The sequence below is a fragment of the Rhododendron vialii genome, chromosome 10a (assembly GCF_030253575.1).
Source record: "Rhododendron vialii isolate Sample 1 chromosome 10a, ASM3025357v1".
Classification (NCBI taxonomy): Eukaryota; Viridiplantae; Streptophyta; class Magnoliopsida; order Ericales; family Ericaceae; genus Rhododendron; species Rhododendron vialii.
The window spans coordinates 11,344,665-11,369,434 of NC_080566.1; the positions used below are offsets into that span (position 1 = coordinate 11,344,665).

General features: G+C 57.8%; 61 non-coding genes across 61 annotated transcripts; all 61 read left to right on the forward strand.

Moving 5' to 3' along the window:
- Positions 1–219: 219 nt before the first annotated feature.
- Positions 220–338, forward strand: LOC131305213 (5S ribosomal RNA). The gene has a single exon (XR_009192809.1). It is a non-coding gene; the product is annotated as a 5S ribosomal RNA (ribosomal RNA).
- Positions 339–630: 292 nt separating this feature from the next.
- Positions 631–749, forward strand: LOC131305881 (5S ribosomal RNA). Its single transcript, XR_009193433.1, has one exon. It is a non-coding gene; the product is annotated as a 5S ribosomal RNA (ribosomal RNA).
- A 288-nt stretch (positions 750–1,037) lies between these two features.
- On the forward strand, positions 1,038–1,156 carry LOC131305299 (5S ribosomal RNA). The gene has a single exon (XR_009192891.1). It is a non-coding gene; the product is annotated as a 5S ribosomal RNA (ribosomal RNA).
- A 288-nt stretch (positions 1,157–1,444) lies between these two features.
- LOC131305300 (5S ribosomal RNA) lies at positions 1,445–1,563 on the forward strand. Its single transcript, XR_009192892.1, has one exon. It is a non-coding gene; the product is annotated as a 5S ribosomal RNA (ribosomal RNA).
- Positions 1,564–1,851: 288 nt separating this feature from the next.
- LOC131305611 (5S ribosomal RNA) lies at positions 1,852–1,970 on the forward strand. Its single transcript, XR_009193185.1, has one exon. It is a non-coding gene; the product is annotated as a 5S ribosomal RNA (ribosomal RNA).
- A 288-nt stretch (positions 1,971–2,258) lies between these two features.
- Positions 2,259–2,377, forward strand: LOC131305301 (5S ribosomal RNA). The gene has a single exon (XR_009192893.1). It is a non-coding gene; the product is annotated as a 5S ribosomal RNA (ribosomal RNA).
- Positions 2,378–2,665: 288 nt separating this feature from the next.
- LOC131305303 (5S ribosomal RNA) lies at positions 2,666–2,784 on the forward strand. The gene has a single exon (XR_009192894.1). It is a non-coding gene; the product is annotated as a 5S ribosomal RNA (ribosomal RNA).
- Positions 2,785–3,072: 288 nt separating this feature from the next.
- On the forward strand, positions 3,073–3,191 carry LOC131305304 (5S ribosomal RNA). The gene has a single exon (XR_009192895.1). It is a non-coding gene; the product is annotated as a 5S ribosomal RNA (ribosomal RNA).
- Positions 3,192–3,479: 288 nt separating this feature from the next.
- LOC131305306 (5S ribosomal RNA) lies at positions 3,480–3,598 on the forward strand. Its single transcript, XR_009192897.1, has one exon. It is a non-coding gene; the product is annotated as a 5S ribosomal RNA (ribosomal RNA).
- Positions 3,599–3,885: 287 nt separating this feature from the next.
- LOC131305307 (5S ribosomal RNA) lies at positions 3,886–4,004 on the forward strand. Its single transcript, XR_009192898.1, has one exon. It is a non-coding gene; the product is annotated as a 5S ribosomal RNA (ribosomal RNA).
- Positions 4,005–4,291: 287 nt separating this feature from the next.
- On the forward strand, positions 4,292–4,410 carry LOC131305612 (5S ribosomal RNA). Its single transcript, XR_009193186.1, has one exon. It is a non-coding gene; the product is annotated as a 5S ribosomal RNA (ribosomal RNA).
- Positions 4,411–4,698: 288 nt separating this feature from the next.
- LOC131305613 (5S ribosomal RNA) lies at positions 4,699–4,817 on the forward strand. The gene has a single exon (XR_009193187.1). It is a non-coding gene; the product is annotated as a 5S ribosomal RNA (ribosomal RNA).
- Positions 4,818–5,105: 288 nt separating this feature from the next.
- On the forward strand, positions 5,106–5,224 carry LOC131305308 (5S ribosomal RNA). Its single transcript, XR_009192899.1, has one exon. It is a non-coding gene; the product is annotated as a 5S ribosomal RNA (ribosomal RNA).
- Positions 5,225–5,512: 288 nt separating this feature from the next.
- On the forward strand, positions 5,513–5,631 carry LOC131305309 (5S ribosomal RNA). Its single transcript, XR_009192900.1, has one exon. It is a non-coding gene; the product is annotated as a 5S ribosomal RNA (ribosomal RNA).
- A 287-nt stretch (positions 5,632–5,918) lies between these two features.
- Positions 5,919–6,037, forward strand: LOC131305614 (5S ribosomal RNA). The gene has a single exon (XR_009193188.1). It is a non-coding gene; the product is annotated as a 5S ribosomal RNA (ribosomal RNA).
- A 288-nt stretch (positions 6,038–6,325) lies between these two features.
- LOC131305615 (5S ribosomal RNA) lies at positions 6,326–6,444 on the forward strand. Its single transcript, XR_009193189.1, has one exon. It is a non-coding gene; the product is annotated as a 5S ribosomal RNA (ribosomal RNA).
- Positions 6,445–6,732: 288 nt separating this feature from the next.
- Positions 6,733–6,851, forward strand: LOC131305310 (5S ribosomal RNA). The gene has a single exon (XR_009192901.1). It is a non-coding gene; the product is annotated as a 5S ribosomal RNA (ribosomal RNA).
- Positions 6,852–7,139: 288 nt separating this feature from the next.
- LOC131305616 (5S ribosomal RNA) lies at positions 7,140–7,258 on the forward strand. Its single transcript, XR_009193190.1, has one exon. It is a non-coding gene; the product is annotated as a 5S ribosomal RNA (ribosomal RNA).
- Positions 7,259–7,544: 286 nt separating this feature from the next.
- On the forward strand, positions 7,545–7,663 carry LOC131305311 (5S ribosomal RNA). Its single transcript, XR_009192902.1, has one exon. It is a non-coding gene; the product is annotated as a 5S ribosomal RNA (ribosomal RNA).
- Positions 7,664–7,950: 287 nt separating this feature from the next.
- Positions 7,951–8,069, forward strand: LOC131305312 (5S ribosomal RNA). The gene has a single exon (XR_009192903.1). It is a non-coding gene; the product is annotated as a 5S ribosomal RNA (ribosomal RNA).
- A 287-nt stretch (positions 8,070–8,356) lies between these two features.
- LOC131305617 (5S ribosomal RNA) lies at positions 8,357–8,475 on the forward strand. The gene has a single exon (XR_009193191.1). It is a non-coding gene; the product is annotated as a 5S ribosomal RNA (ribosomal RNA).
- A 286-nt stretch (positions 8,476–8,761) lies between these two features.
- On the forward strand, positions 8,762–8,880 carry LOC131305313 (5S ribosomal RNA). The gene has a single exon (XR_009192904.1). It is a non-coding gene; the product is annotated as a 5S ribosomal RNA (ribosomal RNA).
- A 287-nt stretch (positions 8,881–9,167) lies between these two features.
- On the forward strand, positions 9,168–9,286 carry LOC131305314 (5S ribosomal RNA). The gene has a single exon (XR_009192905.1). It is a non-coding gene; the product is annotated as a 5S ribosomal RNA (ribosomal RNA).
- A 287-nt stretch (positions 9,287–9,573) lies between these two features.
- Positions 9,574–9,692, forward strand: LOC131305618 (5S ribosomal RNA). Its single transcript, XR_009193192.1, has one exon. It is a non-coding gene; the product is annotated as a 5S ribosomal RNA (ribosomal RNA).
- Positions 9,693–9,980: 288 nt separating this feature from the next.
- LOC131305701 (5S ribosomal RNA) lies at positions 9,981–10,099 on the forward strand. The gene has a single exon (XR_009193272.1). It is a non-coding gene; the product is annotated as a 5S ribosomal RNA (ribosomal RNA).
- Positions 10,100–10,387: 288 nt separating this feature from the next.
- LOC131305315 (5S ribosomal RNA) lies at positions 10,388–10,506 on the forward strand. Its single transcript, XR_009192906.1, has one exon. It is a non-coding gene; the product is annotated as a 5S ribosomal RNA (ribosomal RNA).
- A 288-nt stretch (positions 10,507–10,794) lies between these two features.
- On the forward strand, positions 10,795–10,913 carry LOC131305317 (5S ribosomal RNA). Its single transcript, XR_009192908.1, has one exon. It is a non-coding gene; the product is annotated as a 5S ribosomal RNA (ribosomal RNA).
- A 288-nt stretch (positions 10,914–11,201) lies between these two features.
- On the forward strand, positions 11,202–11,320 carry LOC131305319 (5S ribosomal RNA). The gene has a single exon (XR_009192909.1). It is a non-coding gene; the product is annotated as a 5S ribosomal RNA (ribosomal RNA).
- Positions 11,321–11,608: 288 nt separating this feature from the next.
- On the forward strand, positions 11,609–11,727 carry LOC131305320 (5S ribosomal RNA). Its single transcript, XR_009192910.1, has one exon. It is a non-coding gene; the product is annotated as a 5S ribosomal RNA (ribosomal RNA).
- A 288-nt stretch (positions 11,728–12,015) lies between these two features.
- On the forward strand, positions 12,016–12,134 carry LOC131305321 (5S ribosomal RNA). Its single transcript, XR_009192911.1, has one exon. It is a non-coding gene; the product is annotated as a 5S ribosomal RNA (ribosomal RNA).
- A 287-nt stretch (positions 12,135–12,421) lies between these two features.
- LOC131305322 (5S ribosomal RNA) lies at positions 12,422–12,540 on the forward strand. The gene has a single exon (XR_009192912.1). It is a non-coding gene; the product is annotated as a 5S ribosomal RNA (ribosomal RNA).
- Positions 12,541–12,827: 287 nt separating this feature from the next.
- On the forward strand, positions 12,828–12,946 carry LOC131305619 (5S ribosomal RNA). The gene has a single exon (XR_009193193.1). It is a non-coding gene; the product is annotated as a 5S ribosomal RNA (ribosomal RNA).
- A 288-nt stretch (positions 12,947–13,234) lies between these two features.
- LOC131305620 (5S ribosomal RNA) lies at positions 13,235–13,353 on the forward strand. Its single transcript, XR_009193194.1, has one exon. It is a non-coding gene; the product is annotated as a 5S ribosomal RNA (ribosomal RNA).
- Positions 13,354–13,641: 288 nt separating this feature from the next.
- Positions 13,642–13,760, forward strand: LOC131305323 (5S ribosomal RNA). Its single transcript, XR_009192913.1, has one exon. It is a non-coding gene; the product is annotated as a 5S ribosomal RNA (ribosomal RNA).
- A 288-nt stretch (positions 13,761–14,048) lies between these two features.
- On the forward strand, positions 14,049–14,167 carry LOC131305324 (5S ribosomal RNA). Its single transcript, XR_009192914.1, has one exon. It is a non-coding gene; the product is annotated as a 5S ribosomal RNA (ribosomal RNA).
- Positions 14,168–14,454: 287 nt separating this feature from the next.
- Positions 14,455–14,573, forward strand: LOC131305622 (5S ribosomal RNA). Its single transcript, XR_009193196.1, has one exon. It is a non-coding gene; the product is annotated as a 5S ribosomal RNA (ribosomal RNA).
- A 288-nt stretch (positions 14,574–14,861) lies between these two features.
- LOC131305623 (5S ribosomal RNA) lies at positions 14,862–14,980 on the forward strand. The gene has a single exon (XR_009193197.1). It is a non-coding gene; the product is annotated as a 5S ribosomal RNA (ribosomal RNA).
- A 288-nt stretch (positions 14,981–15,268) lies between these two features.
- Positions 15,269–15,387, forward strand: LOC131305325 (5S ribosomal RNA). Its single transcript, XR_009192915.1, has one exon. It is a non-coding gene; the product is annotated as a 5S ribosomal RNA (ribosomal RNA).
- A 288-nt stretch (positions 15,388–15,675) lies between these two features.
- Positions 15,676–15,794, forward strand: LOC131305624 (5S ribosomal RNA). Its single transcript, XR_009193198.1, has one exon. It is a non-coding gene; the product is annotated as a 5S ribosomal RNA (ribosomal RNA).
- A 286-nt stretch (positions 15,795–16,080) lies between these two features.
- Positions 16,081–16,199, forward strand: LOC131305326 (5S ribosomal RNA). Its single transcript, XR_009192916.1, has one exon. It is a non-coding gene; the product is annotated as a 5S ribosomal RNA (ribosomal RNA).
- Positions 16,200–16,486: 287 nt separating this feature from the next.
- Positions 16,487–16,605, forward strand: LOC131305327 (5S ribosomal RNA). Its single transcript, XR_009192917.1, has one exon. It is a non-coding gene; the product is annotated as a 5S ribosomal RNA (ribosomal RNA).
- Positions 16,606–16,892: 287 nt separating this feature from the next.
- LOC131305626 (5S ribosomal RNA) lies at positions 16,893–17,011 on the forward strand. Its single transcript, XR_009193199.1, has one exon. It is a non-coding gene; the product is annotated as a 5S ribosomal RNA (ribosomal RNA).
- A 286-nt stretch (positions 17,012–17,297) lies between these two features.
- LOC131305329 (5S ribosomal RNA) lies at positions 17,298–17,416 on the forward strand. Its single transcript, XR_009192919.1, has one exon. It is a non-coding gene; the product is annotated as a 5S ribosomal RNA (ribosomal RNA).
- Positions 17,417–17,703: 287 nt separating this feature from the next.
- LOC131305330 (5S ribosomal RNA) lies at positions 17,704–17,822 on the forward strand. The gene has a single exon (XR_009192920.1). It is a non-coding gene; the product is annotated as a 5S ribosomal RNA (ribosomal RNA).
- A 287-nt stretch (positions 17,823–18,109) lies between these two features.
- LOC131305627 (5S ribosomal RNA) lies at positions 18,110–18,228 on the forward strand. Its single transcript, XR_009193200.1, has one exon. It is a non-coding gene; the product is annotated as a 5S ribosomal RNA (ribosomal RNA).
- Positions 18,229–18,516: 288 nt separating this feature from the next.
- LOC131305683 (5S ribosomal RNA) lies at positions 18,517–18,635 on the forward strand. The gene has a single exon (XR_009193255.1). It is a non-coding gene; the product is annotated as a 5S ribosomal RNA (ribosomal RNA).
- A 288-nt stretch (positions 18,636–18,923) lies between these two features.
- LOC131305331 (5S ribosomal RNA) lies at positions 18,924–19,042 on the forward strand. The gene has a single exon (XR_009192921.1). It is a non-coding gene; the product is annotated as a 5S ribosomal RNA (ribosomal RNA).
- A 288-nt stretch (positions 19,043–19,330) lies between these two features.
- Positions 19,331–19,449, forward strand: LOC131305332 (5S ribosomal RNA). Its single transcript, XR_009192922.1, has one exon. It is a non-coding gene; the product is annotated as a 5S ribosomal RNA (ribosomal RNA).
- A 288-nt stretch (positions 19,450–19,737) lies between these two features.
- Positions 19,738–19,856, forward strand: LOC131305333 (5S ribosomal RNA). The gene has a single exon (XR_009192923.1). It is a non-coding gene; the product is annotated as a 5S ribosomal RNA (ribosomal RNA).
- A 287-nt stretch (positions 19,857–20,143) lies between these two features.
- LOC131305628 (5S ribosomal RNA) lies at positions 20,144–20,262 on the forward strand. Its single transcript, XR_009193201.1, has one exon. It is a non-coding gene; the product is annotated as a 5S ribosomal RNA (ribosomal RNA).
- Positions 20,263–20,550: 288 nt separating this feature from the next.
- Positions 20,551–20,669, forward strand: LOC131305335 (5S ribosomal RNA). Its single transcript, XR_009192924.1, has one exon. It is a non-coding gene; the product is annotated as a 5S ribosomal RNA (ribosomal RNA).
- A 288-nt stretch (positions 20,670–20,957) lies between these two features.
- On the forward strand, positions 20,958–21,076 carry LOC131305336 (5S ribosomal RNA). Its single transcript, XR_009192925.1, has one exon. It is a non-coding gene; the product is annotated as a 5S ribosomal RNA (ribosomal RNA).
- A 288-nt stretch (positions 21,077–21,364) lies between these two features.
- LOC131305337 (5S ribosomal RNA) lies at positions 21,365–21,483 on the forward strand. The gene has a single exon (XR_009192926.1). It is a non-coding gene; the product is annotated as a 5S ribosomal RNA (ribosomal RNA).
- A 288-nt stretch (positions 21,484–21,771) lies between these two features.
- LOC131305338 (5S ribosomal RNA) lies at positions 21,772–21,890 on the forward strand. The gene has a single exon (XR_009192927.1). It is a non-coding gene; the product is annotated as a 5S ribosomal RNA (ribosomal RNA).
- Positions 21,891–22,177: 287 nt separating this feature from the next.
- Positions 22,178–22,296, forward strand: LOC131305339 (5S ribosomal RNA). Its single transcript, XR_009192928.1, has one exon. It is a non-coding gene; the product is annotated as a 5S ribosomal RNA (ribosomal RNA).
- Positions 22,297–22,584: 288 nt separating this feature from the next.
- Positions 22,585–22,703, forward strand: LOC131305629 (5S ribosomal RNA). Its single transcript, XR_009193202.1, has one exon. It is a non-coding gene; the product is annotated as a 5S ribosomal RNA (ribosomal RNA).
- Positions 22,704–22,991: 288 nt separating this feature from the next.
- LOC131305341 (5S ribosomal RNA) lies at positions 22,992–23,110 on the forward strand. The gene has a single exon (XR_009192930.1). It is a non-coding gene; the product is annotated as a 5S ribosomal RNA (ribosomal RNA).
- A 288-nt stretch (positions 23,111–23,398) lies between these two features.
- LOC131305342 (5S ribosomal RNA) lies at positions 23,399–23,517 on the forward strand. Its single transcript, XR_009192931.1, has one exon. It is a non-coding gene; the product is annotated as a 5S ribosomal RNA (ribosomal RNA).
- Positions 23,518–23,804: 287 nt separating this feature from the next.
- LOC131305343 (5S ribosomal RNA) lies at positions 23,805–23,923 on the forward strand. Its single transcript, XR_009192932.1, has one exon. It is a non-coding gene; the product is annotated as a 5S ribosomal RNA (ribosomal RNA).
- Positions 23,924–24,211: 288 nt separating this feature from the next.
- LOC131305344 (5S ribosomal RNA) lies at positions 24,212–24,330 on the forward strand. The gene has a single exon (XR_009192933.1). It is a non-coding gene; the product is annotated as a 5S ribosomal RNA (ribosomal RNA).
- A 287-nt stretch (positions 24,331–24,617) lies between these two features.
- Positions 24,618–24,736, forward strand: LOC131305630 (5S ribosomal RNA). Its single transcript, XR_009193203.1, has one exon. It is a non-coding gene; the product is annotated as a 5S ribosomal RNA (ribosomal RNA).
- The last annotated feature ends 34 nt before the right edge of the window (positions 24,737–24,770 follow it).

Consider the following 24,770-nt stretch of genomic DNA (forward strand, 5'->3'; position numbering starts at 1 on the left):
GGCTCATGCCGTCCGGATCTTCCCGGAGAGTTTTCGCAGCGATTTTTCCAGCTTCGAGCCAAAATAGCCCCGTCAGCGGGCACGTTCGGCCGCAGCCATCCCTCCAACGGGATACGGGGTCCGGCCGGCGAGACGTGGCCAAGAAAGCCAGAGATAGAGCGAGCGGTGCCCGACGGGGCCGAAAAATGGACCAAAAGAATTGAAAGCGGAGTGCCTATCGGGTGCGATCATACCAGCACTAATGCACCGGATCCCATCAGAACTCCGCAGTTAAGCATGCTTGGGCGAGAGTAGTACTAGGATGGGTGACCCCCTGGGAAGTCCTCGTGTTGCACCCCTTTTTCGTTTTTGTACGAAATCCCTTCCCCGCCCCCCGTTCCCTTCTTTCATCCGGTCGCCGCAACTTCGGCTCATTCCGTCCGGATCTTCCCGGAGAGTTTTCGCTGCAGCGATTTTTCGAGCTGCGAGCCAAAATAGCCCCCTTCAGCGGGCACTCTCGGCCGTAGCCATCCCTCCAACGGGATACGGGGTCCGGCCGGCGAGACGTGGCCAAGAAAGCCAGAGATAGAGCGAGCAGTGCCCGACGGGGCAGAAAAATGGACCAAAAGAATTGAAAGCGGAGTGCCTATCGGGTGCGATCATACCAGCACTAATGCACCGGATCCCATCAGAACTCCGCAGTTAAGCGTGCTTGGGCGAGAGTAGTACTAGGATGGGTGACCCCCTGGGAAGTCCTCGTGTTGCACCCCTTTTTCGTTTTTGTACGAAATCCCTTCCCCGCCCCCCGTTCCCTTCTTTCATCCGGTCGCCGCAACTTCGGCTCATGCCGTCCGGATCTTCCCGGAGAGTTTTCGCAGCGATTTTTCCAGCTTCGAGCCAAAATAGCCCCGTCAGCGGGCACGTTCGGCCGCAGCCATCCCTCCAACGGGATACGGGGTCCGGCCGGCGAGACGTGGCTGGGAAAGCCAGAGATAGAGTGAGCAGTGCCCGACGGGGCAGAAAAATGGAACAAAAGAATTGAAAGCGGAGTGCCTATGGGGTGCGATCATACCAGCACTAATGCACCGGATCCCATCAGAACTCCGCAGTTAGGCGTGCTTGGGCGAGAGTAGTACTAGGATGGGTGACCCCCTGGGAAGTCCTCGTGTTGCACCCCTTTTTCGTTTTTGTACGAAATCCCTTCCCCGCCCCCCGTTCCCTTCTTTCATCCGGTCGCCGCAACTTCGGCTCATTCCGTCCGGATCTTCCCGGAGAGTTTTCGCAGCGATTTTTCGAGCTGCGAGCCAAAATAGCCCCGTCAGCGGGCACGTTCGGCCGTAGCCATCCCTCCAACGGGATACGGGGTCTGGCCGGCGAGACGTGGCTGGGAAAGCCAGAGATAGAGTGAGCAGTGCCCGACGGGGCAGAAAAATGGAACAAAAGAATTGAAAGCGGAGTGCCTATGGGGTGCGATCATACCAGCACTAATGCACCGGATCCCATCAGAACTCCGCAGTTAGGCGTGCTTGGGCGAGAGTAGTACTAGGATGGGTGACCCCCTGGGAAGTCCTCGTGTTGCACCCCTTTTTCGTTTTTGAACGAAATCCCTTCCCCGCCCCCCGTTCCCTTCTTTCATCCGGTCGCCGCAACTTCGGCTCATTCCGTTCGGATCTTCCCGGAGAGTTTTCGCAGCGATTTTTCGAGCTGCGAGCCAAAATCGCCCCGTCAGCGGGCACGTTCGGCCGTAGCCATCCCTCCAACGGGATACGGGGTCCGGCCGGCGAGACGTGGCTGGGAAAGCCAGAGATAGAGTGAGCAGTGCCCGACGGGGCAGAAAAATGGAACAAAAGAATTGAAAGCGGAGTTCCTATGGGGTGCGATCATACCAGCACTAATGCACCGGATCCCATCAGAACTCCGCAGTTAGGCGTGCTTGGGCGAGAGTAGTACTAGGATGGGTGACCCCCTGGGAAGTCGTCGTGTTGCACCCCTTTTTCGTTTTTGTACGAAATCCCTTCCCCGCCCCCCGTTCCCTTCTTTCATCCGGTCGCCGCAACTTCGGCTCATTCCGTCCGGATCTTCCCGGAGAGTTTTCGCAGCGATTTTTCGAGCTGCGAGCCAAAATAGCCCCGTCAGCGGGCACGTTCGGCCGTAGCCATCCCTCCAACGGGATACGGGGTCCGGCCGGCGAGACGTGGCTGGGAAAGCCAGAGATAGAGTGAGCAGTGCCCGACGGGGCAGAAAAATGGAACAAAAGAATTGAAAGCGGAGTGCCTATGGGGTGCGATCATACCAGCACTAATGCACCGGATCCCATCAGAACTCCGCAGTTAGGCGTGCTTGGGCGAGAGTAGTACTAGGATGGGTGACCCCCTGGGAAGTCCTCGTGTTGCACCCCTTTTTCGTTTTTGTACGAAATCCCTTCCCCGCCCCCCGTTCCCTTCTTTCATCCGGTCGCCGCAACTTCGGCTCATTCCGTCCGGATCTTCCCGGAGAGTTTTCGCAGCGATTTTTCGAGCTGCGAGCCAAAATCGCCCCGTCAGCGGGCACGTTCGGCCGTAGCCATCCCTCAAACGGGATACGGGGTCCGGCCGGCGAGACGTGGCTGGGAAAGCCAGAGATAGAGTGAGCAGTGCCCGACGGGGCAGAAAAATGGAACAAAAGAATTGAAAGCGGAGTGCCTATGGGGTGCGATCATACCAGCACTAATGCACCGGATCCCATCAGAACTCCGCAGTTAGGCGTGCTTGGGCGAGAGTAGTACTAGGATGGGTGACCCCCTGGGAAGTCCTCGTGTTGCACCCCTTTTTCGTTTTTGTACGAAATCCCTTCCCCGCCACCCGTTCCCTTCTTTCATCCGGTCGCCGCAACTTCGGCTCATTCCGTCCGGATCTTCCCGGAGAGTTTTCGCAGCGATTTTTCGAGCTGCGAGCCAAAATCGCCCCGTCAGCGGGCACGTTCTGCCGTAGCCATCCCTCCAACGGGATACGGGGTCCGGCCGGCGAGACGTGGCTGGGAAAGCTAGAGATAGAGTGAGCAGTGCCCGACGGGGCAGAAAAATGGAACAAAAGAATTGAAAGCGGAGTGCCTATGGGGTGCGATCATACCAGCACTAATGCACCGGATCCCATCAGAACTCCGCAGTTAGGCGTGCTTGGGCGAGAGTAGTACTAGGATGGGTGACCCCCTGGGAAGTCCTCGTGTTGCACCCCTTTTTCGTTTTTGTACGAAATCCCTTCCCCGCCCCCCGTTCCCTTCTTTCATCCGGTCGCCGCAACTTCGGCTCATTCCGTCCGGATCTTCCCGGAGAGTTTTCGCAGCGATTTTTCGAGCTGCGAGCCAAAATAGCCCCGTCAGCGGGCACGTTCGGCCGTAGCCATCCCTCCAACGGGATACGGGGTCCGGCCGGCGAGACGTGGCTGGGAAAGCCAGAGATAGAGTGAGCAGTGCCCGACGGGGCAGAAAAATGGAACAAAAGAATTGAAAGCGGAGTGCCTATGGGGTGCGATCATACCAGCACTAATGCACCGGATCCCATCAGAACTCCGCAGTTAGGCGTGCTTGGGCGAGAGTAGTACTAGGATGGGTGACCCCCTGGGAAGTCCTCGTGTTGCACCCCTTTTTCGTTTTTGAACGAAATCCCTTCCCCGCCCCCGTTCCCTTCTTTCATCCGGTCGCCGCAACTTCGGCTCATTCCGTTCGGATCTTCCCGGAGAGTTTTCGCAGCGATTTTTCGAGCTGCGAGCCAAAATCGCCCCGTCAGCGGGCACGTTCGGCCGTAGCCATCCCTCCAACGGGATACGGGGTCCGGCCGGCGAGACGTGGCTGGGAAAGCCAGAGATAGAGTGAGCAGTGCCCGACGGGGCAGAAAAATGGAACAAAAGAATTGAAAGCGGAGTGCCTATGGGGTGCGATCATACCAGCACTAATGCACCGGATCCCATCAGAACTCCGCAGTTAGGCGTGCTTGGGCGAGAGTAGTACTAGGATGGGTGACCCCCTGGGAAGTCCTCGTGTTGCACCCCTTTTTCGTTTTTGAACGAAATCCCTCCCCCGCCCCCGTTCCCTTCTTTCATCCGGTCGCCGCAACTTCGGCTCATTCCGTTCGGATCTTCCCGGAGAGTTTTCGCAGCGATTTTTCGAGCTGCGAGCCAAAATCGCCCCGTCAGCGGGCACGTTCGGCCGTAGCCATCCCTCCAACGGGATACGGGGTCCGGCCGGCGAGACGTGGCTGGGAAAGCCAGAGATAGAGTGAGCAGTGCCCGACGGGGCAGAAAAATGGAACAAAAGAATTGAAAGCGGAGTTCCTATGGGGTGCGATCATACCAGCACTAATGCACCGGATCCCATCAGAACTCCGCAGTTAGGCGTGCTTGGGCGAGAGTAGTACTAGGATGGGTGACCCCCTGGGAAGTCGTCGTGTTGCACCCCTTTTTCGTTTTTGTACGAAATCCCTTCCCCGCCCCCCGTTCCCTTCTTTCATCCGGTCGCCGCAACTTCGGCTCATTCCGTCCGGATCTTCCCGGAGAGTTTTCGCAGCGATTTTTCGAGCTGCGAGCCAAAATAGCCCCGTCAGCGGGCACGTTCGGCCGTAGCCATCCCTCCAACGGGATATGGGGTCCGGCCGGCGAGACGTGGCTGGGAAAGCCAGAGATAGAGTGAGCAGTGCCCGACGGGGCAGAAAAATGGAACAAAAGAATTGAAAGCGGAGTGCCTATGGGGTGCGATCATACCAGCACTAATGCACCGGATCCCATCAGAACTCCGCAGTTAGGCGTGCTTGGGCGAGAGTAGTACTAGGATGGGTGACCCCCTGGGAAGTCGTCGTGTTGCACCCCTTTTTCGTTTTTGTACGAAATCCCTTCCCCGCTCCCCGTTCCCTTCTTTCATCCGGTCGCCGCAACTTCGGCTCATTCCGTCCGGATCTTCCCGGAGAGTTTTCGCAGCGATTTTTCGAGCTGCGAGCCAAAATAGCCCCGTCAGCGGGCACGTTCGGCCGTAGCCATCCCTCCAACGGGATACGGGGTCCGGCCGGCGAGACGTGGCTGGGAAAGCCAGAGATAGAGTGAGCAGTGCCCGACGGGGCAGAAAAATGGAACAAAAGAATTGAAAGCGGAGTGCCTATGGGGTGCGATCATACCAGCACTAATGCACCGGATCCCATCAGAACTCCGCAGTTAGGCGTGCTTGGGCGAGAGTAGTACTAGGATGGGTGACCCCCTGGGAAGTCCTCGTGTTGCACCCCTTTTTCGTTTTTGAACGAAATCCCTTCCCCGCCCCCCGTTCCCTTCTTTCATCCGGTCGCCGCAACTTCGGCTCATTCCGTTCGGATCTTCCCGGAGAGTTTTCGCAGCGATTTTTCGAGCTGCGAGCCAAAATCGCCCCGTCAGCGGGCACGTTCGGCCGTAGCCATCCCTCCAACGGGATACGGGGTCCGGCCGGCGAGACGTGGCTGGGAAAGCCAGAGATAGAGTGAGCAGTGCCCGACGGGGCAGAAAAATGGAACAAAAGAATTGAAAGCGGAGTGCCTATGGGGTGCGATCATACCAGCACTAATGCACCGGATCCCATCAGAACTCCGCAGTTAGGCGTGCTTGGGCGAGAGTAGTACTAGGATGGGTGACCCCCTGGGAAGTCCTCGTGTTGCACCCCTTTTTCGTTTTTGAACGAAATCCCTTCCCCGCCCCCGTTCCCTTCTTTCATCCGGTCGCCGCAACTTCGGCTCATTCCGTTCGGATCTTCCCGGAGAGTTTTCGCAGCGATTTTTCGAGCTGCGAGCCAAAATCGCCCCGTCAGCGGGCACGTTCGGCCGTAGCCATCCCTCCAACGGGATACGGGGTCCGGCCGGCGAGACGTGGCTGGGAAAGCCAGAGATAGAGTGAGCAGTGCCCGACGGGGCAGAAAAATGGAACAAAAGAATTGAAAGCGGAGTTCCTATGGGGTGCGATCATACCAGCACTAATGCACCGGATCCCATCAGAACTCCGCAGTTAGGCGTGCTTGGGCGAGAGTAGTACTAGGATGGGTGACCCCCTGGGAAGTCGTCGTGTTGCACCCCTTTTTCGTTTTTGTACGAAATCCCTTCCCCGCCCCCCGTTCCCTTCTTTCATCCGGTCGCCGCAACTTCGGCTCATTCCGTCCGGATCTTCCCGGAGAGTTTTCGCAGCGATTTTTCGAGCTGCGAGCCAAAATAGCCCCGTCAGCGGGCACGTTCGGCCGTAGCCATCCCTCCAACGGGATACGGGGTCCGGCCGGCGAGACGTGGCTGGGAAAGCCAGAGATAGAGTGAGCAGTGCCCGACGGGGCAGAAAAATGGAACAAAAGAATTGAAAGCGGAGTGCCTATGGGGTGCGATCATACCAGCACTAATGCACCGGATCCCATCAGAACTCCGCAGTTAGGCGTGCTTGGGCGAGAGTAGTACTAGGATGGGTGACCCCCTGGGAAGTCGTCGTGTTGCACCCCTTTTTCGTTTTTGTACGAAATCCCTTCCCCGCTCCCCGTTCCCTTCTTTCATCCGGTCGCCGCAACTTCGGCTCATTCCGTCCGGATCTTCCCGGAGAGTTTTCGCAGCGATTTTTCGAGCTGCGAGCCAAAATAGCCCCGTCAGCGGGCACGTTCGGCCGTAGCCATCCCTCCAACGGGATACGGGGTCTGGCCGGCGAGACGTGGCTGGGAAAGCCAGAGATAGAGTGAGCAGTGCCCGACGGGGCAGAAAAATGGAACAAAAGAATTGAAAGCGGAGTGCCTATGGGGTGCGATCATACCAGCACTAATGCACCGGATCCCATCAGAACTCCGCAGTTAGGCGTGCTTGGGCGAGAGTAGTACTAGGATGGGTGACCCCCTGGGAAGTCCTCGTGTTGCACCCCTTTTTCGTTTTTGAACGAAATCCCTTCCCCGCCCCCCGTTCCCTTCTTTCATCCGGTCGCCGCAACTTCGGCTCATTCCGTTCGGATCTTCCCGGAGAGTTTTCGCAGCGATTTTTCGAGCTGCGAGCCAAAATCGCCCCGTCAGCGGGCACGTTCGGCCGTAGCCATCCCTCCAACGGGATACGGGGTCCGGCCGGCGAGACGTGGCTGGGAAAGCCAGAGATAGAGTGAGCAGTGCCCGACGGGGCAGAAAAATGGAACAAAAGAATTGAAAGCGGAGTTCCTATGGGGTGCGATCATACCAGCACTAATGCACCGGATCCCATCAGAACTCCGCAGTTAGGCGTGCTTGGGCGAGAGTAGTACTAGGATGGGTGACCCCCTGGGAAGTCGTCGTGTTGCACCCCTTTTTCGTTTTTGTACGAAATCCCTTCCCCGCCCCCCGTTCCCTTCTTTCATCCGGTCGCCGCAACTTCGGCTCATTCCGTCCGGATCTTCCCGGAGAGTTTTCGCAGCGATTTTTCGAGCTGCGAGCCAAAATAGCCCCGTCAGCGGGCACGTTCGGCCGTAGCCATCCCTCCAACGGGATACGGGGTCCGGCCGGCGAGACGTGGCTGGGAAAGCCAGAGATAGAGTGAGCAGTGCCCGACGGGGCAGAAAAATGGAACAAAAGAATTGAAAGCAGTGCCTATGGGGTGCGATCATACCAGCACTAATGCACCGGATCCCATCAGAACTCCGCAGTTAGGCGTGCTTGGGCGAGAGTAGTACTAGGATGGGTGACCCCCTGGGAAGTCCTCGTGTTGCACCCCTTTTTCGTTTTTGAACGAAATCCCTTCCCCGCCCCCGTTCCCTTCTTTCATCCGGTCGCCGCAACTTCGGCTCATTCCGTTCGGATCTTCCCGGAGAGTTTTCGCAGCGATTTTTCGAGCTGCGAGCCAAAATCGCCCCGTCAGCGGGCACGTTCGGCCGTAGCCATCCCTCCAACGGGATACGGGGTCCGGCCGGCGAGACGTGGCTGGGAAAGCCAGAGATAGAGTGAGCAGTGCCCGACGGGGCAGAAAAATGGAACAAAAGAATTGAAAGCGGAGTGCCTATGGGGTGCGATCATACCAGCACTAATGCACCGGATCCCATCAGAACTCCGCAGTTAGGCGTGCTTGGGCGAGAGTAGTACTAGGATGGGTGACCCCCTGGGAAGTCCTCGTGTTGCACCCCTTTTTCGTTTTTGAACGAAATCCCTCCCCCGCCCCCGTTCCCTTCTTTCATCCGGTCGCCGCAACTTCGGCTCATTCCGTTCGGATCTTCCCGGAGAGTTTTCGCAGCGATTTTTCGAGCTGCGAGCCAAAATCGCCCCGTCAGCGGGCACGTTCGGCCGTAGCCATCCCTCCAACGGGATACGGGGTCCGGCCGGCGAGACGTGGCTGGGAAAGCCAGAGATAGAGTGAGCAGTGCCCGACGGGGCAGAAAAATGGAACAAAAGAATTGAAAGCGGAGTTCCTATGGGGTGCGATCATACCAGCACTAATGCACCGGATCCCATCAGAACTCCGCAGTTAGGCGTGCTTGGGCGAGAGTAGTACTAGGATGGGTGACCCCCTGGGAAGTCGTCGTGTTGCACCCCTTTTTCGTTTTTGTACGAAATCCCTTCCCCGCCCCCCGTTCCCTTCTTTCATCCGGTCGCCGCAACTTCGGCTCATTCCGTCCGGATCTTCCCGGAGAGTTTTCGCAGCGATTTTTCGAGCTGCGAGCCAAAATAGCCCCGTCAGCGGGCACGTTCGGCCGTAGCCATCCCTCCAACGGGATACGGGGTCCGGCCGGCGAGACGTGGCTGGGAAAGCCAGAGATAGAGTGAGCAGTGCCCGACGGGGCAGAAAAATGGAACAAAAGAATTGAAAGCAGTGCCTATGGGGTGCGATCATACCAGCACTAATGCACCGGATCCCATCAGAACTCCGCAGTTAGGCGTGCTTGGGCGAGAGTAGTACTAGGATGGGTGACCCCCTGGGAAGTCCTCGTGTTGCACCCCTTTTTCGTTTTTGAACGAAATCCCTTCCCCGCCCCCGTTCCCTTCTTTCATCCGGTCGCCGCAACTTCGGCTCATTCCGTTCGGATCTTCCCGGAGAGTTTTCGCAGCGATTTTTCGAGCTGCGAGCCAAAATCGCCCCGTCAGCGGGCACGTTCGGCCGTAGCCATCCCTCCAACGGGATACGGGGTCCGGCCGGCGAGACGTGGCTGGGAAAGCCAGAGATAGAGTGAGCAGTGCCCGACGGGGCAGAAAAATGGAACAAAAGAATTGAAAGCGGAGTGCCTATGGGGTGCGATCATACCAGCACTAATGCACCGGATCCCATCAGAACTCCGCAGTTAGGCGTGCTTGGGCGAGAGTAGTACTAGGATGGGTGACCCCCTGGGAAGTCCTCGTGTTGCACCCCTTTTTCGTTTTTGAACGAAATCCCTCCCCCGCCCCCGTTCCCTTCTTTCATCCGGTCGCCGCAACTTCGGCTCATTCCGTTCGGATCTTCCCGGAGAGTTTTCGCAGCGATTTTTCGAGCTGCGAGCCAAAATCGCCCCGTCAGCGGGCACGTTCGGCCGTAGCCATCCCTCCAACGGGATACGGGGTCCGGCCGGCGAGACGTGGCTGGGAAAGCCAGAGATAGAGTGAGCAGTGCCCGACGGGGCAGAAAAATGGAACAAAAGAATTGAAAGCGGAGTTCCTATGGGGTGCGATCATACCAGCACTAATGCACCGGATCCCATCAGAACTCCGCAGTTAGGCGTGCTTGGGCGAGAGTAGTACTAGGATGGGTGACCCCCTGGGAAGTCGTCGTGTTGCACCCCTTTTTCGTTTTTGTACGAAATCCCTTCCCCGCCCCCCGTTCCCTTCTTTCATCCGGTCGCCGCAACTTCGGCTCATTCCGTCCGGATCTTCCCGGAGAGTTTTCGCAGCGATTTTTCGAGCTGCGAGCCAAAATAGCCCCGTCAGCGGGCACGTTCGGCCGTAGCCATCCCTCCAACGGGATACGGGGTCCGGCCGGCGAGACGTGGCTTGGAAAGCCAGAGATAGAGTGAGCAGTGCCCGACGGGGCAGAAAAATGGAACAAAAGAATTGAAAGCGGAGTGCCTATGGGGTGCGATCATACCAGCACTAATGCACCAGATCCCATCAGAACTCCGCAGTTAGGCGTGCTGGGGCGAGAGTAGTACTAGGATGGGTGACCCCCTGGGAAGTCGTCGTGTTGCACCCCTTTTTCGTTTTTGTACGAAATCCCTTCCCCGCTCCCCGTTCCCTTCTTTCATCCGGTCGCCGCAACTTCGGCTCATTCCGTCCGGATCTTCCCGGAGAGTTTTCGCAGCGATTTTTCGAGCTGCGAGCCAAAATAGCCCCGTCAGCGGGCACGTTCGGCCGTAGCCATCCCTCCAACGGGATACGGGGTCCGGCCGGCGAGACGTGGCTGGGAAAGCCAGAGATAGAGTGAGCAGTGCCCGACGGGGCAGAAAAATGGAACAAAAGAATTGAAAGCGGAGTGCCTATGGGGTGCGATCATACCAGCACTAATGCACCGGATCCCATCAGAACTCCGCAGTTAGGCGTGCTTGGGCGAGAGTAGTACTAGGATGGGTGACCCCCTGGGAAGTCCTCGTGTTGCACCCCTTTTTCGTTTTTGAACGAAATCCCTTCCCCGCCCCCCGTTCCCTTCTTTCATCCGGTCGCCGCAACTTCGGCTCATTCCGTTCGGATCTTCCCGGAGAGTTTTCGCAGCGATTTTTCGAGCTGCGAGCCAAAATCGCCCCGTCAGCGGGCACGTTCGGCCGTAGCCATCCCTCCAACGGGATACGGGGTCCGGCCGGCGAGACGTGGCTGGGAAAGCCAGAGATAGAGTGAGCAGTGCCCGACGGGGCAGAAAAATGGAACAAAAGAATTGAAAGCGGAGTGCCTATGGGGTGCGATCATACCAGCACTAATGCACCGGATCCCATCAGAACTCCGCAGTTAGGCGTGCTTGGGCGAGAGTAGTACTAGGATGGGTGACCCCCTGGGAAGTCCTCGTGTTGCACCCCTTTTTCGTTTTTGTACGAAATCCCTTCCCCGCCCCCCGTTCCCTTCTTTCATCCGGTCGCCGCAACTTCGGCTCATTCCGTCCGGATCTTCCCGGAGAGTTTTCGCAGCGATTTTTCGAGCTGCGAGCCAAAATCGCCCCGTCAGCGGGCACGTTCGGCCGTAGCCATCCCTCAAACGGGATACGGGGTCCGGCCGGCGAGACGTGGCTGGGAAAGCCAGAGATAGAGTGAGCAGTGCCCGACGGGGCAGAAAAATGGAACAAAAGAATTGAAAGCGGAGTGCCTATGGGGTGCGATCATACCAGCACTAATGCACCGGATCCCATCAGAACTCCGCAGTTAGGCGTGCTTGGGCGAGAGTAGTACTAGGATGGGTGACCCCCTGGGAAGTCCTCGTGTTGCACCCCTTTTTCGTTTTTGTACGAAATCCCTTCCCCGCCACCCGTTCCCTTCTTTCATCCGGTCGCCGCAACTTCGGCTCATTCCGTCCGGATCTTCCCGGAGAGTTTTCGCAGCGATTTTTCGAGCTGCGAGCCAAAATCGCCCCGTCAGCGGGCACGTTCTGCCGTAGCCATCCCTCCAACGGGATACGGGGTCCGGCCGGCGAGACGTGGCTGGGAAAGCTAGAGATAGAGTGAGCAGTGCCCGACGGGGCAGAAAAATGGAACAAAAGAATTGAAAGCGGAGTGCCTATGGGGTGCGATCATACCAGCACTAATGCACCGGATCCCATCAGAACTCCGCAGTTAGGCGTGCTTGGGCGAGAGTAGTACTAGGATGGGTGACCCCCTGGGAAGTCCTCGTGTTGCACCCCTTTTTCGTTTTTGTACGAAATCCCTTCCCCGCCCCCCGTTCCCTTCTTTCATCCGGTCGCCGCAACTTCGGCTCATTCCGTCCGGATCTTCCCGGAGAGTTTTCGCAGCGATTTTTCGAGCTGCGAGCCAAAATAGCCCCGTCAGCGGGCACGTTCGGCCGTAGCCATCCCTCCAACGGGATACGGGGTCCGGCCGGCGAGACGTGGCTGGGAAAGCCAGAGATAGAGTGAGCAGTGCCCGACGGGGCAGAAAAATGGAACAAAAGAATTGAAAGCGGAGTGCCTATGGGGTGCGATCATACCAGCACTAATGCACCGGATCCCATCAGAACTCCGCAGTTAGGCGTGCTTGGGCGAGAGTAGTACTAGGATGGGTGACCCCCTGGGAAGTCCTCGTGTTGCACCCCTTTTTCGTTTTTGAACGAAATCCCTTCCCCGCCCCCGTTCCCTTCTTTCATCCGGTCGCCGCAACTTCGGCTCATTCCGTTCGGATCTTCCCGGAGAGTTTTCGCAGCGATTTTTCGAGCTGCGAGCCAAAATCGCCCCGTCAGCGGGCACGTTCGGCCGTAGCCATCCCTCCAACGGGATACGGGGTCCGGCCGGCGAGACGTGGCTGGGAAAGCCAGAGATAGAGTGAGCAGTGCCCGACGGGGCAGAAAAATGGAACAAAAGAATTGAAAGCGGAGTGCCTATGGGGTGCGATCATACCAGCACTAATGCACCGGATCCCATCAGAACTCCGCAGTTAGGCGTGCTTGGGCGAGAGTAGTACTAGGATGGGTGACCCCCTGGGAAGTCCTCGTGTTGCACCCCTTTTTCGTTTTTGAACGAAATCCCTCCCCCGCCCCCGTTCCCTTCTTTCATCCGGTCGCCGCAACTTCGGCTCATTCCGTTCGGATCTTCCCGGAGAGTTTTCGCAGCGATTTTTCGAGCTGCGAGCCAAAATCGCCCCGTCAGCGGGCACGTTCGGCCGTAGCCATCCCTCCAACGGGATACGGGGTCCGGCCGGCGAGACGTGGCTGGGAAAGCCAGAGATAGAGTGAGCAGTGCCCGACGGGGCAGAAAAATGGAACAAAAGAATTGAAAGCGGAGTTCCTATGGGGTGCGATCATACCAGCACTAATGCACCGGATCCCATCAGAACTCCGCAGTTAGGCGTGCTTGGGCGAGAGTAGTACTAGGATGGGTGACCCCCTGGGAAGTCGTCGTGTTGCACCCCTTTTTCGTTTTTGTACGAAATCCCTTCCCCGCCCCCCGTTCCCTTCTTTCATCCGGTCGCCGCAACTTCGGCTCATTCCGTCCGGATCTTCCCGGAGAGTTTTCGCAGCGATTTTTCGAGCTGCGAGCCAAAATAGCCCCGTCAGCGGGCACGTTCGGCCGTAGCCATCCCTCCAACGGGATATGGGGTCCGGCCGGCGAGACGTGGCTGGGAAAGCCAGAGATAGAGTGAGCAGTGCCCGACGGGGCAGAAAAATGGAACAAAAGAATTGAAAGCGGAGTGCCTATGGGGTGCGATCATACCAGCACTAATGCACCGGATCCCATCAGAACTCCGCAGTTAGGCGTGCTTGGGCGAGAGTAGTACTAGGATGGGTGACCCCCTGGGAAGTCGTCGTGTTGCACCCCTTTTTCGTTTTTGTACGAAATCCCTTCCCCGCTCCCCGTTCCCTTCTTTCATCCGGTCGCCGCAACTTCGGCTCATTCCGTCCGGATCTTCCCGGAGAGTTTTCGCAGCGATTTTTCGAGCTGCGAGCCAAAATAGCCCCGTCAGCGGGCACGTTCGGCCGTAGCCATCCCTCCAACGGGATACGGGGTCCGGCCGGCGAGACGTGGCTGGGAAAGCCAGAGATAGAGTGAGCAGTGCCCGACGGGGCAGAAAAATGGAACAAAAGAATTGAAAGCGGAGTGCCTATGGGGTGCGATCATACCAGCACTAATGCACCGGATCCCATCAGAACTCCGCAGTTAGGCGTGCTTGGGCGAGAGTAGTACTAGGATGGGTGACCCCCTGGGAAGTCCTCGTGTTGCACCCCTTTTTCGTTTTTGAACGAAATCCCTTCCCCGCCCCCCGTTCCCTTCTTTCATCCGGTCGCCGCAACTTCGGCTCATTCCGTTCGGATCTTCCCGGAGAGTTTTCGCAGCGATTTTTCGAGCTGCGAGCCAAAATCGCCCCGTCAGCGGGCACGTTCGGCCGTAGCCATCCCTCCAACGGGATACGGGGTCCGGCCGGCGAGACGTGGCTGGGAAAGCCAGAGATAGAGTGAGCAGTGCCCGACGGGGCAGAAAAATGGAACAAAAGAATTGAAAGCGGAGTGCCTATGGGGTGCGATCATACCAGCACTAATGCACCGGATCCCATCAGAACTCCGCAGTTAGGCGTGCTTGGGCGAGAGTAGTACTAGGATGGGTGACCCCCTGGGAAGTCCTCGTGTTGCACCCCTTTTTCGTTTTTGAACGAAATCCCTTCCCCGCCCCCGTTCCCTTCTTTCATCCGGTCGCCGCAACTTCGGCTCATTCCGTTCGGATCTTCCCGGAGAGTTTTCGCAGCGATTTTTCGAGCTGCGAGCCAAAATCGCCCCGTCAGCGGGCACGTTCGGCCGTAGCCATCCCTCCAACGGGATACGGGGTCCGGCCGGCGAGACGTGGCTGGGAAAGCCAGAGATAGAGTGAGCAGTGCCCGACGGGGCAGAAAAATGGAACAAAAGAATTGAAAGCGGAGTTCCTATGGGGTGCGATCATACCAGCACTAATGCACCGGATCCCATCAGAACTCCGCAGTTAGGCGTGCTTGGGCGAGAGTAGTACTAGGATGGGTGACCCCCTGGGAAGTCGTCGTGTTGCACCCCTTTTTCGTTTTTGTACGAAATCCCTTCCCCGCCCCCCGTTCCCTTCTTTCATCCGGTCGCCGCAACTTCGGCTCATTCCGTCCGGATCTTCCCGGAGAGTTTTCGCAGCGATTTTTCGAGCTGCGAGCCAAAATAGCCCCGTCAGCGGGCACGTTCGGCCGTAGCCATCCCTCCAACGGGATACGGGGTCCGGCCGGCGAGACGTGGCTGGGAAAGCCAGAGATAGAGTGAGCAGTGCCCGACGGGGCAGAAAAATGGAACAAAAGAATTGAAAGCGGAGTGCCTATGGGGTGCGATCATACCAGCACTAATGCACCGGATCCCATCAGAACTCCGCAGTTAGGCGTGCTTGGGCGAGAGTAGTACTAGGATGGGTGACCCCCTGGGAAGTCGTCGTGTTGCACCCCTTTTTCGTTTTTGTACGAAATCCCTTCCCCGCTCCCCGTTCCCTTCTTTCATCCGGTCGCCGCAACTTCGGCTCATTCCGTCCGGATCTTCCCGGAGAGTTTTCGCAGCGATTTTTCGAGCTGCGAGCCAAAATAGCCCCGTCAGCGGGCACGTTCGGCCGTAGCCATCCCTCCAACGGGATACGGGGTCTGGCCGGCGAGACGTGGCTGGGAAAGCCAGAGATAGAGTGAGCAGTGCCCGACGGGGCAGAAAAATGGAACAAAAGAATTGAAAGCGGAGTGCCTATGGGGTGCGATCATACCAGCACTAATGCACCGGATCCCATCAGAACTCCGCAGTTAGGCGTGCTTGGGCGAGAGTAGTACTAGGATGGGTGACCCCCTGGGAAGTCCTCGTGTTGCACCCCTTTTTCGTTTTTGAACGAAATCCCTTCCCCGCCCCCCGTTCCCTTCTTTCATCCGGTCGCCGCAACTTCGGCTCATTCCGTTCGGATCTTCCCGGAGAGTTTTCGCAGCGATTTTTCGAGCTGCGAGCCAAAATCGCCCCGTCAGCGGGCACGTTCGGCCGTAGCCATCCCTCCAACGGGATACGGGGTCCGGCCGGCGAGACGTGGCTGGGAAAGCCAGAGATAGAGTGAGCAGTGCCCGACGGGGCAGAAAAATGGAACAAAAGAATTGAAAGCGGAGTTCCTATGGGGTGCGATCATACCAGCACTAATGCACCGGATCCCATCAGAACTCCGCAGTTAGGCGTGCTTGGGCGAGAGTAGTACTAGGATGGGTGACCCCCTGGGAAGTCGTCGTGTTGCACCCCTTTTTCGTTTTTGTACGAAATCCCTTCCCCGCCCCCCGTTCCCTTCTTTCATCCGGTCGCCGCAACTTCGGCTCATTCCGTCCGGATCTTCCCGGAGAGTTTTCGCAGCGATTTTTCGAGCTGCGAGCCAAAATAGCCCCGTCAGCGGGCACGTTCGGCCGTAGCCATCCCTCCAACGGGATACGGGGTCCGGCCGGCGAGACGTGGCTGGGAAAGCCAGAGATAGAGTGAGCAGTGCCCGACGGGGCAGAAAAATGGAACAAAAGAATTGAAAGCAGTGCCTATGGGGTGCGATCATACCAGCACTAATGCACCGGATCCCATCAGAACTCCGCAGTTAGGCGTGCTTGGGCGAGAGTAGTACTAGGATGGGTGACCCCCTGGGAAGTCCTCGTGTTGCACCCCTTTTTCGTTTTTGAACGAAATCCCTTCCCCGCCCCCGTTCCCTTCTTTCATCCGGTCGCCGCAACTTCGGCTCATTCCGTTCGGATCTTCCCGGAGAGTTTTCGCAGCGATTTTTCGAGCTGCGAGCCAAAATCGCCCCGTCAGCGGGCACGTTCGGCCGTAGCCATCCCTCCAACGGGATACGGGGTCCGGCCGGCGAGACGTGGCTGGGAAAGCCAGAGATAGAGTGAGCAGTGCCCGACGGGGCAGAAAAATGGAACAAAAGAATTGAAAGCGGAGTGCCTATGGGGTGCGATCATACCAGCACTAATGCACCGGATCCCATCAGAACTCCGCAGTTAGGCGTGCTTGGGCGAGAGTAGTACTAGGATGGGTGACCCCCTGGGAAGTCCTCGTGTTGCACCCCTTTTTCGTTTTTGAACGAAATCCCTCCCCCGCCCCCGTTCCCTTCTTTCATCCGGTCGCCGCAACTTCGGCTCATTCCGTTCGGATCTTCCCGGAGAGTTTTCGCAGCGATTTTTCGAGCTGCGAGCCAAAATCGCCCCGTCAGCGGGCACGTTCGGCCGTAGCCATCCCTCCAACGGGATACGGGGTCCGGCCGGCGAGACGTGGCTGGGAAAGCCAGAGATAGAGTGAGCAGTGCCCGACGGGGCAGAAAAATGGAACAAAAGAATTGAAAGCGGAGTTCCTATGGGGTGCGATCATACCAGCACTAATGCACCGGATCCCATCAGAACTCCGCAGTTAGGCGTGCTTGGGCGAGAGTAGTACTAGGATGGGTGACCCCCTGGGAAGTCGTCGTGTTGCACCCCTTTTTCGTTTTTGTACGAAATCCCTTCCCCGCCCCCCGTTCCCTTCTTTCATCCGGTCGCCGCAACTTCGGCTCATTCCGTCCGGATCTTCCCGGAGAGTTTTCGCAGCGATTTTTCGAGCTGCGAGCCAAAATAGCCCCGTCAGCGGGCACGTTCGGCCGTAGCCATCCCTCCAACGGGATACGGGGTCCGGCCGGCGAGACGTGGCTGGGAAAGCCAGAGATAGAGTGAGCAGTGCCCGACGGGGCAGAAAAATGGAACAAAAGAATTGAAAGCAGTGCCTATGGGGTGCGATCATACCAGCACTAATGCACCGGATCCCATCAGAACTCCGCAGTTAGGCGTGCTTGGGCGAGAGTAGTACTAGGATGGGTGACCCCCTGGGAAGTCCTCGTGTTGCACCCCTTTTTCGTTTTTGAACGAAATCCCTTCCCCGCCCCCGTTCCCTTCTTTCATCCGGTCGCCGCAACTTCGGCTCATTCCGTTCGGATCTTCCCGGAGAGTTTTCGCAGCGATTTTTCGAGCTGCGAGCCAAAATCGCCCCGTCAGCGGGCACGTTCGGCCGTAGCCATCCCTCCAACGGGATACGGGGTCCGGCCGGCGAGACGTGGCTGGGAAAGCCAGAGATAGAGTGAGCAGTGCCCGACGGGGCAGAAAAATGGAACAAAAGAATTGAAAGCGGAGTGCCTATGGGGTGCGATCATACCAGCACTAATGCACCGGATCCCATCAGAACTCCGCAGTTAGGCGTGCTTGGGCGAGAGTAGTACTAGGATGGGTGACCCCCTGGGAAGTCCTCGTGTTGCACCCCTTTTTCGTTTTTGAACGAAATCCCTCCCCCGCCCCCGTTCCCTTCTTTCATCCGGTCGCCGCAACTTCGGCTCATTCCGTTCGGATCTTCCCGGAGAGTTTTCGCAGCGATTTTTCGAGCTGCGAGCCAAAATCGCCCCGTCAGCGGGCACGTTCGGCCGTAGCCATCCCTCCAACGGGATACGGGGTCCGGCCGGCGAGACGTGGCTGGGAAAGCCAGAGATAGAGTGAGCAGTGCCCGACGGGGCAGAAAAATGGAACAAAAGAATTGAAAGCGGAGTTCCTATGGGGTGCGATCATACCAGCACTAATGCACCGGATCCCATCAGAACTCCGCAGTTAGGCGTGCTTGGGCGAGAGTAGTACTAGGATGGGTGACCCCCTGGGAAGTCGTCGTGTTGCACCCCTTTTTCGTTTTTGTACGAAATCCCTTCCCCGCCCCCCGTTCCCTTCTTTCATCCGGTCGCCGCAACTTCGGCTCATTCCGTCCGGATCTTCCCGGAGAGTTTTCGCAGCGATTTTTCGAGCTGCGAGCCAAAATAGCCCCGTCAGCGGGCACGTTCGGCCGTAGCCATCCCTCCAACGGGATACGGGGTCCGGCCGGCGAGACGTGGCTTGGAAAGCCAGAGATAGAGTGAGCAGTGCCCGACGGGGCAGAAAAATGGAACAAAAGAATTGAAAGCGGAGTGCCTATGGGGTGCGATCATACCAGCACTAATGCACCGGATCCCATCAGAACTCCGCAGTTAGGCGTGCTGGGGCGAGAGTAGTACTAGGATGGGTGACCCCCTGGGAAGTCGTCGTGTTGCACCCCTTTTTCGTTTTTGTACGAAATCCCTTCCCCGCTCCCCGTTCCCTTCTTTCATCCGGTCGCCGCAACTTCGGCTCATTCCGTCCGGATCTTCCCGGAGAGTTTTCGCAGCGATTTTTCGAGCTGCGAGCCAAAATAGCCCCGTCAGCGGGCACGTTCGGCCGTAGCCATCCCTCCAACGGGATACGGGGTCCGGCCGGCGAGACGTGGCTGGGAAAGCCAGAGATAGAGTGAGCAGTGCCCGACGGGGCAGAAAAATGGAACAAAAGAATTGAAAGCGGAGTGCCTATGGGGTGCGATCATACCAGCACTAATGCACCGGATCCCATCAGAACTCCGCAGTTAGGCGTGCTTGGGCGAGAGTAGTACTAGGATGGGTGACCCCCTGGGAAGTCCTCGTGTTGCACCCCTTTTTCGTTTTTGAACGAAATCCCTTCCCCGCCCCCCGTTCCCTTCTTTCATCCGGTCGCCGCAACTTCGGCTCATTCCGTTCGGATCTTCCCGGAGAGTTTTCGCAGCGATTTTTCGAGCTGCGAGCCAAAATCGCCCCGTCAGCGGGCACGTTCGGCCGTAGCCATCCCTCCAACGGGATACGGGGTCCGGCCGGCGAGACGTGGCTGGGAAAGCCAGAGATAGAGTGAGCAGTGCCCGACGGGGCAGAAAAATGGAACAAAAGAATTGAAAGCGGAGTGCCTATGGGGTGCGATCATACCAGCACTAATGCACCGGATCCCATCAGAACTCCGCAGTTAGGCGTGCTTGGGCGAGAGTAGTACTAGGATGGGTGACCCCCTGGGAAGTCCTCGTGTTGCACCCCTTTTTCGTTTTTGAACGAAATCCCTTCCCCGCCCCCCGTTCCCTTCTTTCATCCGGTCGCCGCAACTTCGGCTCATTCCGTTCGGATCTTCCCGGAGAGTTTTCGCAGCGATTTTTCGAGCTGCGAGCCAAAATCGCCCCGTCAGCGGGCACTTTCGGCCGTAGCCATCCCTCCAACGGGATACGGGGTCCGGCCGGCGAGACGTGGCTGGGAAAGCCAGAGATAGAGTGAGCAGTGCCCGACGGGGCAGAAAAATGGAACAAAAGAATTGAAAGCGGAGTGCCTATGGGGTGCGATCATACCAGCACTAATGCACCGGATCCCATCAGAACTCCGCAGTTAGGCGTGCTTGGGCGAGAGTAGTACTAGGATGGGTGACCCCCTGGGAAGTCCTCGTGTTGCACCCCTTTTTCGTTTTTGAACGAAATCCCTTCCCCGCCCCCGTTCCCTTCTTTCATCCGGTCGCCGCAACTTCGGCTCATTCCGTTCGGATCTTCCCGGAGAGTTTTCGCAGCGATTTTTCGAGCTGCGAGCCAAAATCGCCCCGTCAGCGGGCACGTTCGGCCGTAGCCATCCCTCCAACGGGATACGGGGTCCGGCCGGCGAGACGTGGCTGGGAAAGCCAGAGATAGAGTGAGCAGTGCCCGACGGGGCAGAAAAATGGAACAAAAGAATTGAAAGCGGAGTTCCTATGGGGTGCGATCATACCAGCACTAATGCACCGGATCCCATCAGAACTCCGCAGTTAGGCGTGCTTGGGCGAGAGTAGTACTAGGATGGGTGACCCCCTGGGAAGTCGTCGTGTTGCACCCCTTTTTCGTTTTTGTACGAAATCCCTTCCCCGCCCCCCGTTCCCTTCTTTCATCCGGTCGCCGCAACTTCGGCTCATTCCGTCCGGATCTTCCCGGAGAGTTTTCGCAGCGATTTTTCGAGCTGCGAGCCAAAATAGCCCCGTCAGCGGGCACGTTCGGCCGTAGCCATCCCTCCAACGGGATACGGGGTCCGGCCGGCGAGACGTGGCTGGGAAAGCCAGAGATAGAGTGAGCAGTGCCCGACGGGGCAGAAAAATGGAACAAAAGAATTGAAAGCGGAGTGCCTATGGGGTGCGATCATACCAGCACTAATGCACCGGATCCCATCAGAACTCCGCAGTTAGGCGTGCTTGGGCGAGAGTAGTACTAGGATGGGTGACCCCCTGGGAAGTCCTCGTGTTGCACCCCTTTTTCGTTTTTGTACGAAATCCCTTCCCCGCTCCCCGTTCCCTTCTTTCATCCGGTCGCCGCAACTTCGGCTCATTCCGTCCGGATCTTCCCGGAGAGTTTTCGCAGCGATTTTTCGAGCTGCGAGCCAAAATCGCCCCGTCAGCGGGCACGTTCGGCCGTAGCCATCCCTCCAACGGGATACGGGGTCTGGCCGGCGAGACGTGGCTGGGAAAGCCAGAGATAGAGTGAGCAGTGCCCGACGGGGCAGAAAAATGGAACAAAAGAATTGAAAGCGGAGTGCCTATGGGGTGCGATCATACCAGCACTAATGCACCGGATCCCATCAGAACTCCGCAGTTAGGCGTGCTTGGGCGAGAGTAGTACTAGGATGGGTGACCCCCTGGGAAGTCCTCGTGTTGCACCCCTTTTTCGTTTTTGAACGAAATCCCTTCCCCGCCCCCCGTTCCCTTCTTTCATCCGGTCGCCGCAACTTCGGCTCATTCCGTTCGGATCTTCCCGGAGAGTTTTCGCAGCGATTTTTCGAGCTGCGAGCCAAAATCGCCCCGTCAGCGGGCACTTTCGGCCGTAGCCATCCCTCCAACGGGATACGGGGTCCGGCCGGCGAGACGTGGCTGGGAAAGCCAGAGATAGAGTGAGCAGTGCCCGACGGGGCAGAAAAATGGAACAAAAGAATTGAAAGCGGAGTGCCTATGGGGTGCGATCATACCAGCACTAATGCACCGGATCCCATCAGAACTCCGCAGTTAGGCGTGCTTGGGCGAGAGTAGTACTAGGATGGGTGACCCCCTGGGAAGTCCTCGTGTTGCACCCCTTTTTCGTTTTTGTACGAAATCCCTTCCCCGCCCCCCGTTCCCTTCTTTCATCCGGTCGCCGCAACTTCGGCTCATTCCGTTCGGATCTTCCCGGAGAGTTTTCGCAGCGATTTTTCGAGCTGCGAGCCAAAATCGCCCCGTCAGCGGGCACTTTCGGCCGTAGCCATCCCTCCAACGGGATACGGGGTCCGGCCGGCGAGACGTGGCTGGGAAAGCCAGAGATAGAGTGAGCAGTGCCCGACGGGGCAGAAAAATGGAACAAAAGAATTGAAAGCGGAGTGCCTATGGGGTGCGATCATACCAGCACTAATGCACCGGATCCCATCAGAACTCCGCAGTTAGGCGTGCTTGGGCGAGAGTAGTACTAGGATGGGTGACCCCCTGGGAAGTCCTCGTGTTGCACCCCTTTTTCGTTTTTGAACGAAATCCCTTCCCCGCCCCCGTTCCCTTCTTTCATCCGGTCGCCGCAACTTCGGCTCATTCCGTTCGGATCTTCCCGGAGAGTTTTCGCAGCGATTTTTCGAGCTGCGAGCCAAAATCGCCCCGTCAGCGGGCACGTTCGGCCGTAGCCATCCCTCCAACGGGATACGGGGTCCGGCCGGCGAGACGTGGCTGGGAAAGCCAGAGATAGAGTGAGCAGTGCCCGACGGGGCAGAAAAATGGAACAAAAGAATTGAAAGCGGAGTGCCTATGGGGTGCGATCATACCAGCACTAATGCACCGGATCCCATCAGAACTCCGCAGTTAGGCGTGCTTGGGCGAGAGTAGTACTAGGATGGGTGACCCCCTGGGAAGTCCTCGTGTTGCACCCCTTTTTCGTTTTTGAACGAAATCCCTTCCCCGCCCCCCGTTCCCTTCTTTCATCCGGTCGCCGCAACTTCGGCTCATTCCGTTCGGATCTTCCCGGAGAGTTTTCGCAGCGATTTTTCGAGCTGCGAGCCAAAATCGCCCCGTCAGCGGGCACTTTCGGCCGTAGCCATCCCTCCAACGGGATACGGGGTCCGGCCGGCGAGACGTGGCTGGGAAAGCCAGAGATAGAGTGAGCAGTGCCCGACGGGGCAGAAAAATGGAACAAAAGAATTGAAAGCGGAGTGCCTATGGGGTGCGATCATACCAGCACTAATGCACCGGATCCCATCAGAACTCCGCAGTTAGGCGTGCTTGGGCGAGAGTAGTACTAGGATGGGTGACCCCCTGGGAAGTCGTCGTGTTGCACCCCTTTTTCGTTTTTGTACGAAATCCCTTCCCCGCTCCCCGTTCCCTTCTTTCATCCGGTCGCCGCAACTTCGGCTCATTCCGTCCGGATCTTCCCGGAGAGTTTTCGCAGCGATTTTTCGAGCTGCGAGCCAAAATAGCCCCGTCAGCGGGCACGTTCGGCCGTAGCCATCCCTCCAACGGGATACGGGGTCTGGCCGGCGAGACGTGGCTGGGAAAGCCAGAGATAGAGTGAGCAGTGCCCGACGGGGCAGAAAAATGGAACAAAAGAATTGAAAGCGGAGTGCCTATGGGGTGCGATCATACCAGCACTAATGCACCGGATCCCATCAGAACTCCGCAGTTAGGCGTGCTTGGGCGAGAGTAGTACTAGGATGGGTGACCCCCTGGGAAGTCCTCGTGTTGCACCCCTTTTTCGTTTTTGAACGAAATCCCTTCCCCGCCCCCCGTTCCCTTCTTTCATCCGGTCGCCGCAACTTCGGCTCATTCCGTTTGGATCTTCCCGGAGAGTTTTCGCAGCGATTTTTCGAGCTGCGAGCCAAAATCGCCCCGTCAGCGGGCACTTTCGGCCGTAGCCATCCCTCCAACGGGATACGGGGTCCGGCCGGCGAGACGTGGCTGGGAAAGCCAGAGATAGAGTGAGCAGTGCCCGACGGGGCAGAAAAATGGAACAAAAGAATTGAAAGCGGAGTGCCTATGGGGTGCGATCATACCAGCACTAATGCACCGGATCCCATCAGAACTCCGCAGTTAGGCGTGCTTGGGCGAGAGTAGTACTAGGATGGGTGACCCCCTGGGAAGTCCTCGTGTTGCACCCCTTTTTCGTTTTTGAACGAAATCCCTTCCCCGCCCCCGTTCCCTTCTTTCATCCGGTCGCCGCAACTTCGGCTCATTCCGTTCGGATCTTCCCGGAGAGTTTTCGCAGCGATTTTTCGAGCTGCGAGCCAAAATCGCCCCGTCAGCGGGCACGTTCGGCCGTAGCCATCCCTCCAACGGGATACGGGGTCCGGCCGGCGAGACGTGGCTGGGAAAGCCAGAGATAGAGTGAGCAGTGCCCGACGGGGCAGAAAAATGGAACAAAAGAATTGAAAGCGGAGTGCCTATGGGGTGCGATCATACCAGCACTAATGCACCGGATCCCATCAGAACTCCGCAGTTAGGCGTGCTTGGGCGAGAGTAGTACTAGGATGGGTGACCCCCTGGGAAGTCCTCGTGTTGCACCCCTTTTTCGTTTTTGAACGAAATCCCTTCCCCGCCCCCCGTTCCCTTCTTTCATCCGGTCGCCGCAACTTCGGCTCATTCCGTTCGGATCTTCCCGGAGAGTTTTCGCAGCGATTTTTCGAGCTGCGAGCCAAAATCGCCCCGTCAGCGGGCACTTTCGGCCGTAGCCATCCCTCCAACGGGATACGGGGTCCGGCCGGCGAGACGTGGCTGGGAAAGCCAGAGATAGAGTGAGCAGTGCCCGACGGGGCAGAAAAATGGAACAAAAGAATTGAAAGCGGAGTGCCTATGGGGTGCGATCATACCAGCACTAATGCACCGGATCCCATCAGAACTCCGCAGTTAGGCGTGCTTGGGCGAGAGTAGTACTAGGATGGGTGACCCCCTGGGAAGTCCTCGTGTTGCACCCCTTTTTGGTTTTTGAACGAAATCCCTTCCCCGCCCCCGTTCCCTTCTTTCATCCGGTCGCCGCAACTTCGGCTCATTCCGTTCGGATCTTCCCGGAGAGTTTTCGCAGCGATTTTTCGAGCTGCGAGCCAAAATCGCCCCGTCAGCGGGCACGTTCGGCCGTAGCCATCCCTCCAACGGGATACGGGGTCCGGCCGGCGAGACGTGGCTGGGAAAGCCAGAGATAGAGTGAGCAGTGCCCGACGGGGCAGAAAAATGGAACAAAAGAATTGAAAGCGGAGTTCCTATGGGGTGCGATCATACCAGCACTAATGCACCGGATCCCATCAGAACTCCGCAGTTAGGCGTGCTTGGGCGAGAGTAGTACTAGGATGGGTGACCCCCTGGGAAGTCGTCGTGTTGCACCCCTTTTTCGTTTTTGTACGAAATCCCTTCCCCGCCC